Source organism: Trichomycterus rosablanca, chromosome 10 (genome assembly GCF_030014385.1).
Source record: "Trichomycterus rosablanca isolate fTriRos1 chromosome 10, fTriRos1.hap1, whole genome shotgun sequence".
Classification (NCBI taxonomy): Eukaryota; Metazoa; Chordata; class Actinopteri; order Siluriformes; family Trichomycteridae; genus Trichomycterus; species Trichomycterus rosablanca.
Window position 1 is genome coordinate 9,162,068 of NC_085997.1, and position 14,295 is coordinate 9,176,362.

Genomic DNA, 14,295 nt, shown 5'->3' on the forward strand with positions numbered 1-14,295 from the left:
AAAAATCAAATTGAGTTAGCAAAGAACCTTGAATTATACTAAAGGGTTCTTCAAGTAGAAACAGTTCTACCAAGAACACAAAAAGAATCCTTTCAAAAAACATTATTTGGTCAGTTGGAGATCTCATATGGGGCTCCCTTTCGATTGATATATGGTTTACACTGTAAGCCCGGACTTTATATTTAATCAAAAATTTTTAGTACAACATACATAAATTGTTTTTTTGCTCTACTATAAAATGCAGAGTACATTGTACTAATTTGAGTACACATTTAAATGTGCTAAACGGTTTAAATTTACTAAACAAAAAAAATTACTTTTCTATCAGATTAACTTAAAAAAGTTAAGTTAAGGTAATAAAACAGAAAAACGCCCCCATTTACATGTAAGTCCGCCTTTTTTCAGCTTGCTGTTGGTGAATCAGGCAGCCATTTGTTTTAACTTTTGTAACCTGTTGTTGCAAATTACTTTTTACTTTTCATTTTAGGCTTTTTGCAAAAGTAAACTTGTCTTCCTGAAATGTATTTTGTGAAGTGGAACCTTTGTTAAACTAAGTGGACAAACATTTTCTTTCTCATTATGCTATTTTTGAGTAGCATGTACACCAGTCTGATGGGGCTTTTTCATCTTCCGTCTAATTTTGGTAAGTGTTGTACTTCACTTAACAATTTTGTTTAAAATAAATGATCTTAATGTTGACACTAAATAAATAATCAAACAGCGCTGCTTTATTTGCCGTATTTAGGCTACATGCTAGCATGTTAGCATGCTAGTCTTCATACGAAGCAAAGAGTGTGCTGGCTTGCTTTATTTTAATCCTTAAATTAATGCTATTAATGTTGATTTTAATACTTCTGTTTCTTGTTTCTTTTTGTTGTTTTACAGGTTCATGTTACTGTGAGGAGCTGTTTGTGTTTCATCAGAACTTTATATACAGTTTGTACAGTTTTAAAGATGTTTTCTTGACATGTTGTATTTTAAGTAAATACTTCTGAAGTGAAATAAAGAAAAATAATTTTATAATTGTGTCTGTTTTTCTATAAACATTTGTAATTCATATTTAAAATGTAATTAACATGAAAACTAAGAAGAAATCAATAGTTTTTTCCATTGAGCTCAAGATAATAAGTAGAATTATTGGGAAAAGCAGTTGGTATAACAAAAAATAGAAAGTTTAATCAACTTGCCTTTTAGGTGTAATAACTTAATGTTTTAAGTTATGCTAACTCAAGTTTTCATTATACATTACTTAACTTTTTTAAGGCAACCGGTTTCCTCAAATTTTTTAAGTAGATTGAACTTATCCGGGCTTACAGTGTACAGCCTAGTGACAAAGTGTACAGTGCAGCAAATGGGTTACATTCAGTACATTTACCATACATAATAATGTGAAAAGATTAAGCAGTTCGTACAAATATTAGTCCGTGTGGGGTGAAGGTGGTGTCGATGGTACCCAAGCTAGTCAGGATGCGGTCTAAAATGCTGAGTTCAGGTCACAGTGTCCCATGGAGGCGTGAGTTGGAATCCCACTTCTGACTGCTAGTGCTTCATACAAATTTATGTCTTTAACCCTCTAACAAACATAATAATGTGAAAAGATTCAGCAGTTTGTACAAATCTTTGGCCATGTGGGGGTGTTGTTGGTAATTGGCATTGTTACCTTACAGACATTTCTGGATGGCCAGTTCGAATCCCACTTCTGATAACTCCTGCTTTATACAAAGTTACTTCTTTAGAGGACACAGCCATCAGGGAATACAGTTTTCATCAAAGGGTGTACATGGTCTGCAACAATGCTGAGGTAGGTGGTACTTGTCAAAGTAACATCCACATGGATGCCAGGACCCAGGCTTTTGATCACTGAAAATGTGAGAAATTTAATCATGTATTCATCCTGTTCATAAAGTATGTTTATTCAGCGTCTATTTACATTGTTACAGCAGTATTTTACAATTGAAATGTTCACATTATTTAAATGTATGTAAAGTACATCGTATACTAGCTGTTTACTTTTTTCCCTAAGTAAAAACTGTCATTACCTCAACATGCCATTACCGACACAACTTGTTGTGATGGTAAAAACATTTAGTGATGGTAATAAAAGGTTTTTAGTTTCACCATCACTATCTTATTAACTCTTTAATAATTAAAGCTAATTAAAGCTAAATAAGCATAATGGTTTTATTAAACAAGGAAACATTATCCAGATCCAGTAAAATATCAGTAGATACATGAAAAAGAAAAGTTAGAGCGCTCGCTTAGCATGCGAGAGGTAGTGGGATCGATGCCCGCATTCTCCAGTGCAGATACCTTATGATTATTTAAGGGTAACATGTAATATGAAACTTGTTGCGGCATCGCTTAATGAAATGCAGCATCAACAATTAGATCAGGATTTAAGTGAGTCTTTAAGGCAACAAAAAATATGTGGGTATTAATATGTAAAACTCAGCGCATTATTAGGCTGCACATAAATATAGATTTAAACTGTTCTCTATTTACTACAGTCTGTTTGAAACAACTGGGCGTACAACTAGTCGGTGTGGAGAACATGTTACACATACAGTGTGCTATTATTTCAAGCTTATCAAGTACATGCTACTTCACTTAGAAATATCTCACAAAGTACAAATTCTTCATCTTTCTAAACAAACCATGTAGTACGGGACATTACCACTTACCTAATGCAGTAATAAACGACTTTTAGATTAAAAGTCTGATGCTCTACCGACTGAGCTATCCGAGCTCTGCAAGCTGCTTTAATCCTCACAGGGATGTGACTTGAATTACAAACTTTAACATACGTTGTCCTATAGAACAGTTCCAGCAAGAACACCAAAAAAACCCTTAAGAAACACTTCTTAGTACTACATACATTAGTTGTATTCCACACAGGTCAGCATGCGACATCGTTTTACTTTCTAACTGTATTCATATTATGCCATCTAGTGATCGATTGAATAGCCTTACAACCAGCACAAACAGGGTTTGAGTTCTTAATAAATAATCCAGTCAGTTAAAAACCCAACAAGAAGGCTGTACCTAATACATTCATACCAGAGAAAACACACCCTAACATGCTAGTGCCGTTACAGTGCTAAGAATGATCCACCCAAAAACATTATTTGGTCAGTTGGAGTGCTCATATGCTATTGATACATGATGTGGTGTCAACGGTACCCAAGCTAGTCAGGATACGGTCTAAGGCGCTGCGTTCAGGTCACAGTCTCTCATTGAGGCGTGGGTTTGAATCTCACTTCTGACAGCTCATGCTTTATACAAATTTACATCTTTAACCCTCTACCATACATAATAATGTGAAAAGATTTGTTTCAAGATTGTTTTAAAGTTATTGCATGTTTGTCAATTTAAAAAAATAATAAAGGTCTTAAAACTAAACGATGAATGAAAATAGAGCGAAAACTGCCCTCGTATCTGACGCAATGTTTCAGTGAGCAGTGACGTAACGAGTCTCATATTACGTGATGCCTTTAAATTATCGTAACTTTTCTGCATTGGAGAATGCGGGCATCGATCCCGCTACCTCTTGCATGCGAAGCGAGCACTCTACCATCTGAGCTAATTTTCCTTAACTCTCCTTTACCCTTTGTAATGTACTAACAGATCATTGATGCTGCATTATAAAGTGGGGGTTCAACGTGTTTAAGCTCACATACTCACGTTTATCGCAGCCTTTAGGACGAACTGAACCAGATCGTAACTGTCTTTGTACCACTGACAGACTGACTTAAGGGTTGATGCTGCATGACGGGCCAAAATAGTGCAGGATATACCAACTGTTTAGTGCAGAGCAATAACAAAGCGGCTCTGTGAAGCAAGAACTGAAATTATGATGCATGTCATTCAACATAAAATATGTGGGTATTAATATCTAAAACTCAGTGCATTATTAGGCTGCACATAAATATAGATTTAAACGATCCTTTATTTACTACAGTCTGTTTAAAACAACTAGTTGGTGTGGAGAACATGTTACACATACAGTGTGCAATTATTTCAAGCTTATCAAGTACATGCTATTTTACTTAGAAATATCTCACAAAGTACAAATTCTTCATCATTCTAAATAAACCATGTAGTACGGGACATTACCTCTTACCTAAAGCAACTCACCCAAACAGGGACTTGAACCCTGGACCCTCAGATTAAAAGTCTGATGCTCTACCGACTGAACTATACAGGATCTGGAAATTGATTTAATCCTCACAAGCATGTGACTTAAATTACAAACTTTAACATATGTTGTCCTGTAGAAATTCAATTAATATAAAAAAATTTTATTTCTGTTTCGGCTCTCTTGAAGGCGATTATATAAAGTTTTAGCTGAAGTATGTTGCTGCTTACACACACAAAGAAAAACATCTCAGGAGGAGAATTTAGCAGGTAGATCACAAACAGATTCCTTTCTTTCACCTTTTTCCTTTTTTCCTGTGTCAGTTGCACGATTGTTTTCCAGTCCTTAAATATTATGTGCATTTATATGTGGCAAAATAAAATAATCTATAGAAATCTAATTGAGTTAGCAAAGAACCTTGAATTATACTAAATAGTTCTTCAAGTAGAAACAGTTCTAGCAAGAACACAAAAAACCCTAAAGAAACACTTCTTAAGACTTCTTAGTCTTAGTTTTTAATTATTGCAAATGCCATTCATTATTTCAAATGCCATTAATAGTTTATAATCACTGATTTGTGAGATATCAGCAGTAGTAGGTCATGTTTATCTGGTTTAATATTGTTTAAGCGCTGATTATCGGCTGTTTTTCGTGAGTATGTTGGGCGGTTTTCCATGCATTTCGGCGGGATTTTAAATGCGCAATCTGGCAACCCTGGTTGAAGCGTTCATTCATATTTTGGAGCGATGTATGTTTGTATGCTAGAATATAAATAACATCTTTTACAAACTGCTGTATATTTACATTGACATTTTCTCTTCTGTCTAAACCTTGAAATTGGGTTTGTAAAGATAAGGGATACAGTAGATAATATATTTAATGAGCTGAACTAACTGAGAGAAGCGCTAACGGTGGTGGAAGAGTCTAAAAGGGTTTGGAACATAGTCGTATCATCATAGCAGTACAACACAGTTTTGTCCGTAGCATCCGAAAATATCCAGAAGCTAATATACAAAAAACGTTTATTTTAATAAACTTACCTTGTTGAAAAAAGTATGACCACAATTTCTAAACAAACACAGTATCCGCTGCTGCAGTCTCTACACAAACTTTTCTGCACTGAAATCTCAAGGACACATTTTATGGATATTACGGTAATGCACTGAGAACTCGTCCTACAGTCGTGCAAGCACATACAACAACAGTGTGTGAGTTTACACTAATCAACCATAACATTAAAACCACCTCCTTGTTTCTACACTCACTGTCCATTTTATCAGCTCCACTTACCATATAGAAGCACTTTGTAGTTCTACAATTACTGACTCTAGACTGCTCACTCTGTTCTTCAATGGTCAGGACCCCCACAGGACCACCACAGAGCAGGTATTATTTAGATAGTGGATGATTCTCAGCACTGAGAATCAGGGCAGTGGTTCATTATTCCTGGTTCAATCGATTAAGACTCCCATGAAGTCACCCAAATGTCAAAGCATCCCCACACAATCACACTTCCACCACCTGGTGGTAAGATGGATGTTCTTATTGTTTCTTATTATGGAATACATTCATTCATTCACTGCCTGTTTTATCCTGGTAATGATCACCGTGAGTCTTTTTTAAAAAAAAAATTCAAAAAGTAAATAAAAAAGATAACAATAATATCATTTCAGTTATATCAATAGCAGAAACTAAGAAATAAAACTCTGATGCATTTTAATACTGTAGCATTATAAGTTCATGCGTTTCTGTCAAAACAAAACAAAAAAGGTATGTAAATAAAACTGTTTAAGAGTAAATAGGGCGTTAATGACATGGTAACACTGACAGACTGGCCTAAAGATTAATGCTGCAACGAATTTCGCCTTAATTTTATCATTTCAGATTCCGAGTTGCTGCCAAATGATCATAATGTTTCTGCACTGGAGAATGTGGGCATCGATCCCACTACCTCTTGCATGCTAAGCGAGTGCTCTACAATTTGAGTTAATTCCCCTTATGAAAACCCCACCTTTACTAATGTACTAACAGAGCATTGATGCTGCATTATAAAGTCAGGGTGCAAGTGTTTAAGCTCAGACTCAGCTTTATAGTCATTCTATTATATAATACAATATTAACTGTATTTATATTATTCAATCTTGTGGACGATTGAATAGCCTACAACAAGCACAAACCGGGTTTGAGTTCGTAACAAATAATCCAGTCAGTTAAAAAGCCAACAAGAAGGCTGTACCTAATACACTCATACCAGAGAAAACACACCCTAACACGCTAGTGCCGTTACAGTGCTAACAATGGTCCACCCAAAAACATTATTTGGTCAGTTGGAGTGCTCATATGGGGCTCCCTTTCTATTGATATATGATTTACAGCCTAGTGACAAAGTGTACAGTGCAGCAAATGGGTTACAGATTAAGGAGTTAGTACAAATCTCAATCCGTGTGGGGTGAGAGTGGTATTAATCATTTCCTGGCTAGTCAGGATGGCTGAGTGGTTCGAATCCCACTTCTGACAGCACATACTTGATACAAATTTATGTCATTAACCCACTACCATACATAATAATGTGAAAAGATATTACGGTTCGTACAAATCTTAGTCCTAGTTAGTCTTAGTTTTCTATTACAAAATCTATCCTTTACCCTTTTAATGGATTAACAGAGCATTGATGCTGCATTAAGTAGGAGTGCAACGTGTTTAATCTCACGTACTCCTTTCTATATTATGTGGTGCTTTTATACCATCACAGACTCAGTTTATTTAAAATGTTCATCCCAGCTTTTAGGACGAACTGAAAAAAATAATAACTGTCTTTGTACCACTGACAGACTGACTTAAGGGTTGATGCTGCATTTAAAGGGGATGTCGTGAGTTTCAGCTGTTCATCTTTTACAAAACAGTTCACCAGATGAAAAACCAACAAAATGTCACGTACCGCTGCTTTAACCAAAAACATTTCAAAATTGAAAAATTACAAGTTATTGCGTTTGGCAATTTAAAAATCAAAAATGATTTTTAAAAAATCTTTAAAAAAATGTAAAAATGATTTGAGTGAAAATTGAGCGTAAATGTCATTGTAACATTGTAAATTTTGATGCTGCGTTTCAGTGAGCATTGACGCAAAAAGTTTCATATTACATGATGCCTTAAATGATCATAATGTTTCTGCACTGGAGAATGCGGGCATCAATACCGCTACTTCTCACATGTTAAGCGAGCGCTCTACCATTTGAGCTAATTCCCCCTACTATGAACCTCTTTTACCCTTTGCAAATTGTAATGTACTGACAGAGCAGAGCGTTAATGCTGCATAACTGTCTTTGTACCACTGACAGGCGGACTTAAGGGTTGATGCTGCTTTATGTAAGGGCCAAAATAGTGCAGTTCAAAAAGTCTCAGTCAGCCGACAGTGCCAACATGCAGCCATATTCGGGGATGAGATCTTTTATGAAGTGCATTCTCTTTGATTTGGTTGGACTTGTAGGAGATTCTTCTGTTCTTGTTGCAGTGCTGCTGGAGGGTTTTCTTTTTAATGGTGGTGGTGGGGTGTTTGTGATTATATGTAACTGTAATACCTTATGTGCATTTGCATCTTTGTTCCCATTTTGAAGGTATAAAGCATGAGCTGTCAGAAGGGGAATTCAAACCTACGGCTCCAGGGGAGACTGCGAGCTGAACGACTGCTTGGCCATCCTGACTTGCTTGCACGTTACCAATGCCAATTTTCCTCAACACCCCCACATGGCCTAAGATTTGAACTGTAAGCTGCTTGAGCTACAGCAACAAGGCGCCGAGGAACTAATACACAGAGTTTTGCTCGAGTCCAATCATAAAGGCCAATTCCCATACTGGAAGTCGAAAACCTGGGTAAAAATCAGGAATCCTGACCGCTAGACCATATGGGAAACTGCAAGGCTCAGCACCGGCTGACGCCAGAATCAGCCACTTCATTCTGCTCTGCCAAGTCTTTGTCACCTTGACAAGACCTGCATTGTTGGATCTGGGGTACAGAGAGCCATACACAAGGAGTTAGAGAGACAAAAAAAGAGAGAGAATAGAAACCTTCGAAGCATGGCATACGAAAAGACAGGGCCGTGACACAGATTCGAACCTGGGTTGCTGCGGCCACAACGCAGAGTACTAACCACTATACGACCACGGCTTCCCAGCAGTCTGCCACTGGTGGCTCATGTCGGCTGCCCCCTGATAGACTGCAGTCATAGTTCCAACAGAAAAAGCTGCTTGAGCTACAGCAACAAGGCGCAGAGGAAGTAATGGGCAAAGTTTTGCTCAAGTCCAATCATAGAAGGCAATTCCCATACTGGGAGTCAAACCCGGGCCACCTGGGTGAAAACCAGGAAACCTGACCACTAGACCATATGGGAAACTGCAAAGCTCAGTATCGGCTGGTGCCAGCATCAGCCACTTCTTTCCGCTCTACCAAGTCTTTGTCACCTTGACAAGACCTGCATTGTTGGATCTGGGGTACAGAGAACCATACACAAGGAGTTAGAACAAGGTGAGAATAGAAACCTTCGTAGCACGGCATATGAAAAGACAGTGCCGTGACCCGGATTCGAACCTGGATTGCTGCAGCCACAACGCAGAGTACTAACCACTATACGATCACGGCTTCCCAGCAGTCTGCCACTGGTGGTTCATGTCGGTTGCTCCCTGATAGATTGCAGTCATAGTTCCAACAGCATCAGCCACTTCTTTCCGCTCTGACAAGTCTTTTTCACTTTGACAAGACCTCCATTGTTGGATGCATTGTTGGTGCTCCATACACAAGGAGTTAGAGAGACAAAAAAAGGCATAAGGAAACCGAGCCAGCCAGGAGTCGAACCTAGAATCTTCTGATCCGTAGTCAGACGCATTATCCATTGCGCCACTGGCCCCTGTTTGACTATGGTTCTCTTGCCCGAGGAGAGAATAGAAACCTTTGAAGCACGGCATACAAAAAGACAGGGCCGTGACTTGGATTCGAACCGGGGTTGCTACAGCCACAACGCAGAGTTGTGCGAAGCATGGCTTCCCAATGCTCAGCCACTGCTCCCTGATAGACTACAGTCACAGTTTCAACAGAACAAGCTGCTTGAGCTACAGCAACAAGGCAACGAGGAACTAATAGGCAAACAACGAGCACAACAGGGTTTGAGTTCTTAAAAAATAATAAATAATCTTAATAAATAATCCAGTCAGTTAAAAACCCAACAAGAAGGCTGTACCTAATACACTCATACCAGAGAAAACACACCCTAACATGCAAGTGCCGTTACAGTGCTAACAATGGTCCATCCAAAAAACATTATTTGGTCAGTTGGAGTGCTCATATGGGGCTCCCTTTCTATTGATATATGGTTTACAGCCTAGTGACAAAGTGTACAGTGCAGCAAATGGGTTACAGTCAGTACATTTACTGTACATAATAATGTGAAAAGCTCGTACAAATATTAGTCCGTGTGGGGCGAGGGTGGTGTCGATGGTACCCAAGCTAGTCAGGATGCGGTCTAACGAGCTGCGTTCAGGTCACAGTCTCTCATTGAGGCGTGGGTTTGAACTTCTGACTGCTAGTGCTTTATACAAACTTATGTCTTTAACCCTCTAAAATACATAATAATGTAAAAAGATTCAGCAGTTCGTACAAATCTGTGGCGATGTGGGGGTGTTGAGGAAAATTGTCTTTCATAATGTGCATTCAGGTCAGGATGGCCGAGTGGTCTAAGGCACTGTGTTCAGGTCGCAGTCTCCCCTGGAGGCGTGGGTTCGAATCCCACTTCTGACAGCTCATGATTTAAACAAATCTACTTCTTTAGAGGACACAGTCATCAGGGAATACAGTTTTCATCAAAGGGTGAACATGGTCTGCAACAGTGCTGAGGTAGATGGTACGTGTCAAAGTAACATCCACATGGATGCCAGGACCCAGGCTTTTGATCACTGAAAATGTGAGAAACTGAATCATGTATTCATCCTGATCTTGCTCTGTTTATTGTTGCAGCTCTGCTGGAGGGTTATTTTGTTGGTGTTTGTGGTGGTGGTGGTGGGGTCTTTGTTCACTTCACATTGTTCGTCCTAAAGGCTAAGATCAACGTTTTAAATAAACTGAGTCTGTGATGGTTCAAAAACAACGCATAATATAGAAAAGAGTACGTGAGCTCAAAGACGTTGCACCCTCGTTTTATAATGCAGCATAGAATAGAAGAATAGAATAGAATCTTTATTGTCACTATACACAAGTACAATGCAATTTCGAGTGGCATCTCTCCAATAGAGTAGCAGCAGTAGAAGAAAGACAGTAGTAGTAATCACAAAAAAAAGAAAGAACAATAAAAATCCATTGAGCTGTTTTCACTACGCGATGCAGATCCTTACACTCGGCGGCAGTGCAGCTTGAATACCACTCTGTGAAATTGCTGGTCAGAATACTTTCTATTGTGCTCTTGTAAAAGTTTACTAGTAGGTTCTGCCATAGTTTGGCCTTTTTCAGCTTCCTGAGAAAGAAGAGTCTTTGTTGAGCCTTCTTAATCAGGTGTGAGGTGTTAACGGTCCACGTCAGCTTGTCAGACACGTAGACTCTGAGGAATTTCAGGCTTTTCACCATCTCCACCTTGTTTCCATGGATGTGCAGGGGGAGGTGGTTTATCTCCTTTGTTCTTCAAAAGTCAATGACGATCTCCTTTGTCTTAGAGGTGTTAAGAGCCAGGTTGTTTAATGTACACCAATCAGACAAGTGAGCTACCTCCTGCCTGTAAGCCATTTCCTGATTGTTGGAGATCAGTCCAACTATAGTTGTGTCATCTGAAATTGTAATTATTCTGTTGGAATTGTGAATGGTGGTACAGTCCTGTGTAAAAAGTGTGAAAAGCATAGGGCTTATCACACAACCCTGCGGCGTTCCTGTGTTTAGGATGAGGGTGGTGGAGGTGTGGTTGCCAATTTTGACCTTTTGTGGACGTCCAGTGAGAAAATCCATAATCCATGTGCACATTGAGGAATTCAGGCCCAGGTTCACCAATTTGCTGACCAGTTTATTGGGGATGATCGTGTTAAATGCGGAGCTGAAGTTCACAAATAAAATCCTCACATCGCTGTCAAGTTCCTCCAAATGTGTCAGCGCGGTGTTGAGTGCTGTTGTTATGGCGTCCTCTGTTGAGCGATTTGGTCGGTAGGCAAACTGATACATGTCCAGGCCACATGGGATGACTGTTCTGATGTGTGAAAGCACCAGCTTCTTGAAGCATTTCATGACTATGGGTGTTGTGTTAGAGCCACTGGACGATAGTCATTCAGGCATGATGAAGCTGATTTCTTGGGTACTGGAACGATGGTGGAGGATTTGAGACACGTTGGGACAGCAGCTTGTTGGAGTGAGAGGTTGAATATGCTGGTAAACACCACTGTAAGCTGGTCGGCACATGCTTTCAGCACCCGGCCGGGAACTCCATCTGGATCTGCTGCTTTGCTTGCATTGACTTTCCTCAGGGTGGTTCTCACCTGGTGGTGGTTTAGAACCAGTGTTGGTCCTCTAGTAGTTGGGTTGGTGAGTGGCGGGATGGGCGGAGCCACATTCTGAGTATATAAAAATATTAGTCCGTGTGGGGTGGGGGTGGTGTTGAGGATGACTCAGCTAGTCAGGATGGCCGAGCGGTCTAAGGCGCTGCGTTCAGGTCGCAGTCTCCCCTGGAGGCGTGGGTTCGATACAGCTACAGGATGATCAAACCTGAGCTTGTGTCCCATACCCAATCATGAGAATTGCCTGGTTATTTAAGTGGCGCAGCCCACAGGACTATGCAAGGCAGGGGGTGTCCTCTTCCCCGAGTCAAGCCTAGCACTAATCGTATACCTTGTTCATCCTCCTCCTGGAGGGTTGTGACCTGGGTTCTCTAATGGGATGGGGTGTGGGGGGAATTAGTGAGCGGGTGCTGTCGATGCTCTTTGAGCCCAGCAATGGTCCTTCCGCTTGATCCATATCCACTGGCTGCTTCTTTCGGCCGCTTCAGAGACTGATCTAATTGTTTGTCGTAGAGCCTGTCCATGGATGCCAAGTTCTTTCAGCAGCCTGATGGTGGAAGAAGCCACAAAACCTCTGCATCCCACTTCAACTGGATAGACTTTCGCGTTCCATCCTCATTGCTGAGCATCTGCTGCCAGTTCTGTGTAGCGCAGTTTCTTGCGCTCATAGGCCTCTTCTGTTGAATTCTCCCATGGAACTGTGAGCTCTGTGATGTATACAGACTTCAATGAAGGGGACCAGAGTACCAAGTCTGGCCTAAGGGTGGTGCACAACAGGGTTTGAGTTCTTAAAAAATAATAAATAATCTTAATAAATAATCCAGTCAGTTAAAAACCCAACAAGAAAACTGGACCTAATACACTCATACCAGAGAAAACACACCTTAACACGCTAGTGCCGTTACAGTGCTAACAATGGTCCACCCGAAAAACATTATTTGGTCAGTTGGAGTGCTCATATGGGGCTCCCTTTCTATTGATATATGGTTTACAGCGTAGTGACAAAGTGTACAGTGCAGCAAATGGGTTACAGTCAGTAAATTTACCATACATAATAATGTGAAAAGATTCAGGAATTTGTACAAATATTATTCCTTGTGAGGCGAGGATGGTATCTGTGGTACTCTAGCTAGTCAATATGGCCGAGCGGTCTAAGGCGCTGCGTTTAGTCTTCCCTGGAGGCGTGGGTTCGAATCCCACTTCTGACATCTCATGCTTTGTACAAATTTACATCTTTAATCCTCTACCATACATAATAATGTGAATGTAATGTGATTTATAATCACTGATTTGTAAGATATCAGCAGTAGTAGGCCATGTTTAACTGGTTTAATATTGTCCTCGATCAGCTGTCCTCTTACCCTTAAACGAGGAAAACCTTCTCACCCTGCTCCTTGGCTTTCAGATGCATTGCGCAGCAACAGAAGAGAATTAAGGGCAGCTGAGAGAAAGTGGAGAAAATCTAAGCTTGGTGTTGATCTCCACTCCTACCACGATCTGCTGTCCAGGTTCTCATCCGATGTGACTGCATCAAAAACATCTTTTTACAAAGCCAAGCTTGAACAATCTGCTGCTGACCCACGTAAGCTTCATGCTATCTTTTCCTCTCTTCTGAACCCTCTTCCTCCTCCCCCATCTGCCTCTCTTACTGCTACTGACTTTGCAACATTCTTTCAGGACAAGATTGACAAAATCAATCAATCCTTCTCTCCGACTGACCCACTTTCAACTGACCCTCAACCCACCAACACACTCACCAGCTTCACCCCACTCACCATGGATGAGGTTGCACAGCTCCTCTCATCCAGCAATCCCACTACATGCACACTCGACCCTATACCATCCACCATCCTTAAAGACATCTCACAGGACCTAATCCCCTTCATCACACTCATCATCAACAACTCCCTGACATCAGGTGTTGTCCCTGCTGCGTTTAAGAAGGCTCAGGTTATTCCCCTTCTTAAGAAACCTACACTAGACACTACAGACATTAACAACTACAGACCTGTCTCACTCCTCTCTTTTCTATCCAAAATTCTTGAACGTGCTGTCTATAACCAACTATCTTCCTTTCTTACTCAGAATGACCTCCACGATCCGTACCAGTCTGGCTTCAAGGCAGCGCATTCTACGGAAACAGCACTTGTAGCTGTTACTGAGAAGCTTCATGCAGCCAAAGCAGCCAAACTGTCATCGGTCCTCATTCTTCTTGACCTCTCTGCAGCCTTCGACACAGTGAATCACAGCATTCTCCTGTGCACTCTCTCCAGCCTTGGAGTAACAGGTTCAGCATGGCAATGGATGGCCTCCTACCTCGAAGGGCACTCCTACCAAGTGTCATGGAGGGGATCCATATCTCCCCCATGCACTCTCTCAACCGGTGTTCCTCAGGGCTCTGTACTTGGCCCACTTCTTTTCTCTATCTACACCCGCTCTCTGGGTAAGGTCATAGCCTCCCATGGCTTCTCCTACCACTCCTATGCAGCTCATTCAAAATGCAGCTGCCCGTCTGGTTTTTAACCAGCCCAAACACTGCCACATCACCCCACTGCTGCGTTCTCTTCACTGGCTTCCTGTAGCTGAACGCATTCAGCTTAAAACACTGATGCTCGCCTACAAAGCCAAAAATGGACCAGCCC

General features: G+C 40.6%; 2 non-coding genes across 2 annotated transcripts; one reads left to right on the top strand and one right to left on the bottom strand.

The window, feature by feature from the left end:
- Positions 1-8,963: 8,963 nt before the first annotated feature.
- trnar-acg (transfer RNA arginine (anticodon ACG)) lies at positions 8,964-9,036 on the bottom strand. The gene has a single exon. It is a non-coding gene; the product is annotated as a tRNA-Arg (tRNA).
- Positions 9,037-9,840: 804 nt separating this feature from the next.
- trnal-cag (transfer RNA leucine (anticodon CAG)) lies at positions 9,841-9,923 on the top strand. The gene has a single exon. It is a non-coding gene; the product is annotated as a tRNA-Leu (tRNA).
- Positions 9,924-14,295: the final 4,372 nt, after the last annotated feature.